Genomic DNA, 3,364 nt, shown 5'->3' with positions numbered 1-3,364 from the left:
AGATCACAGCCCACCTTAATATTTGTGCATAGAATTTAAATAATATGCCAATAAAGTGAATAGCCTTCACAAAAATCCCAATGAGGAAAATGTAATGTGTATTACCTTCTCATAGAAATCCAAAATAAAGTGCAGCAAGGAAGTTCTGTTACTCTCCACGTGCACTGCAGTAGTGGACAGCCACCCTACATAGAGGAGCAGTTTAGACACAGAGTTCATGGATCCACCCAGTTGTCTCTCTGCAATAAGAAACCATAACATTCAGATACAGAGTAGCAAAAGTGTTCACAATTTCCAAGCTAAAGGTGAATAATATAAATGAAAAAGTTGGTGAAGGTTTTAAAACTATCAGTGCTCCAATGTATAATTTACTTTTTAAAAAATCACAGTGATTAATCATAAAACTACACTTACCCTTCCAGGGAAGCATTAAGATGAATTCACAGAACATTCTAAACAACCAGACTCTACTAGTAAATAACAGATAAAGTATTAAGCTCCAAGCAGTTATGAAAATTCCCGAGTGAGAGATATAAAAACCACTAGAAATATAGGTATTCCATTAACAGTTAAGGGGAGAAAAAGGTTCCCATAAAAGTGACGTGAAACATTCATGACCAAGCACAGTGGCTCACATCTGTAATTCCAGCACTTAGGGAGGCCAAGGAAGGCAGAGCTCTTGAATCCAGGAATCTCAGACCAGCCTGGGCAACATGGCAAAAGCTCTTTACAGAAAAATACAAAAATTAGCTGGGGTGGCGGCACATGCTTCTAGTTCCAGCTACTCAAGAGGCTGAGGTGGGAGGATCGCTTGAGGCCCAGAGGCAAAGGTTGCAGTGAGTGAGACTGCACCACCGCACTCTAGCCTGAGTGACAGAGCAAGACTGTTTAAAAAAAAAAAATTCAGGCCAGGTGCAGTGGCTTATGCCCTGTAATCCCAGCACTTTCGGAGGCTGAGTAGGGCAGATCACTTGAGGTCCAGAGTTTGAGACAAGCGTAGCCAACATGGTGAAACCCTATCTCTACTAAAAATAAAAAAATTAGCCAGGTGTGATGGTGGGTCCCTATAATCCCAGCTACTCGGGAGGCTGAGGCAGGAGAATACCTTGAACCCAAGAGGTGCAGTTTGCAGTGAGCCAAGAAGATCATGACACTGCACTCCAGCCTGGGCAATACAGCAAGACCCTGTTTCAAAAAAAAAAAATCAGGATGAAATGTGAAAATGGACAAAATGATACAGTAAACTAGAAAACAATGACAACTAATTTATTCCAACCAAATCAAACGTGGTTTAAAGGAATAAACATTCAAATGACTTTAGGAATCGTTTCCCATACTGTCAGTAACATTGCAACACAGATGCACGGAAACCTACACTACACAAATCAAAACTCAGTTTCGGCCGAATTCCTGAGCTTTATAAAATGCTGTTAAACATATTTTCACTTGAATTTGGCGGGGCACAGCGGCTCATGCCTGTAATCCCAGCACTTTGGGACGCTAAGGCAGGCAGATCACCTCAGGTTGGGAGTTTAAGACCAGCCTGGCCAACATGGTGAAACTCCCACCTCTACTAAAAATCCCAGCTACTGGGGAGGCTGAGGCAGAAGAATCCCTTGAACCCAGGAGGCGGAGTTTGCAGTGAGCCAAGATCATGCCATTGCACTCCATCCTGGCCTGGGTGATGAAATGAGACTCCGTCTCCAAAAAAAAAAAAAAAAGAAAGAAAGAAAAAAATATACATATACACATAAAGGAAAAAATACATATAAAGGAAAAAATATATATAAAGAAAAATATACATATATAAAAGAATATATATAAAGGAAAATATATACATATAGGAACAAAATATATATAGAGAAAAACATATATACAGGGAAAAAACTATATATATTTCACTTGAATTCAATTCAATCCTAAAACGGAATTAGCAAAATTTTTGGCTTCTTTCATTCTTCTACTAAAAAATATGGCTATCTGACCATTTGATATTCTCCCCAGATCAATGGATGGAGTCTCTTACAGCACATATGGGTATTAGTTCAGTCCATCCATCTACTCACCCCGTCCTTCAATCTAATGTTAAATGGATTAGGAAAAGACTTACGAATGTGAATTCACAGCTTTACCCTCCTATCTAGGCAGTCAACAATGGTTATGCACAAAGAAAAGAACTTGTATAATCTTAGAATTTCAGAGATGATGACGACTCTACTACTGCCCACCACCATGAAAGTTCAGTGTCAGGACAATCAAGGATGGATCGGGAGACCATTCAAATATGCAGGCATCTACACATAGCCAGTTGGCTATTTGCAAAACTGTAAGTTGTTCCCCTCCCCCACCCCAAGATGGAGTCTTGCTCTGTCACCCAGGCTGGAGTACACAGGTGCGATCTCGAATCACTGCAACCTCCTTCTCCGGGGTCAACCAATTTTCGTGCCTCAGGCTCCTGAGTAGCTGGGATTACAGGCATGTGCCACCACATCCAACTAATTGTTATATTTTTATTAGAGACAAGATTTCACCATGTTGGCCAGGCTCATATGAAACTCCAGACCTCAAGTGATCTGCTGGTCTCAGTCTCCGAATGTGCTGGAATTACAGGCGTAACTGTATCTTAACTATGGTTTTTGGTAGCACTTGGCAACTATGTCAAACAATTTGAAACAATGACCATTGCTCCAAACAGCCTCTTTTGAAGTGTTTTTCCACATGACACTATTGGCATTTTGGATCAAACAATTCACTGTTCGGGACTGGCTCTTACTACCCACGCAGCCCCTGAAGCACACTGAGCATCCCCACCTCCCACATACTAAATGACAGTCGCAACCTCTTCCCGGTCACCATGACAACCAGAAATGCCCCCTCCCTTGAAGAACCACTGCTGAGAAGTTTTCTACTCGTCTTATGATATATAACTACAATTTACTCCCTTTTTGACAGTGATACGGCATATGGTCACATGATAGAAATATGGCATTACACCTATATTTACTAATTATTGAAAACTTAAGCTATACTATATAAAGCCAAATATTGTTATGACAAGCAAAATTATCCACATGTATATCCATTTATTTAAGATTTTTAGAAAGCAGAATTCCTTTTTAAATTGTCTCCCTTATGACACTAATAAAAGAGGAAAGATAATACAGAAACTGTAAGACAGCTATTTCAAGGGTACTGGAGACTTACATTACAAGTTGGCCAAATATTGTAGATGCAAACATACTGTTTTGTTCAATCTTTTGCTCATCTGGGGAATAGAGAATGAATAAACATGGGTCCGGGCACAGCAGCTCAAAGAGGGGAATGTAGGTTAGGGAGAACCACAAGTAAAAGGAGAAGACTTTCA

General features: G+C 40.2%; 1 pseudogene; it reads right to left on the bottom strand.

The window, feature by feature from the left end:
- LOC105537314 overlaps positions 1 to 3,364 on the bottom strand; it is a 19,321-nt pseudogene that overhangs the window by 5,232 nt on the left and 10,725 nt on the right.

The sequence above is a fragment of the Mandrillus leucophaeus genome, unplaced genomic scaffold (genome assembly GCF_000951045.1).
Source record: "Mandrillus leucophaeus isolate KB7577 unplaced genomic scaffold, Mleu.le_1.0 Scaffold1700, whole genome shotgun sequence".
Lineage (NCBI taxonomy): Eukaryota > Metazoa > Chordata > Mammalia > Primates > Cercopithecidae > Mandrillus > Mandrillus leucophaeus.
This window is presented reverse-complemented; position numbering and strand designations above follow the sequence as displayed.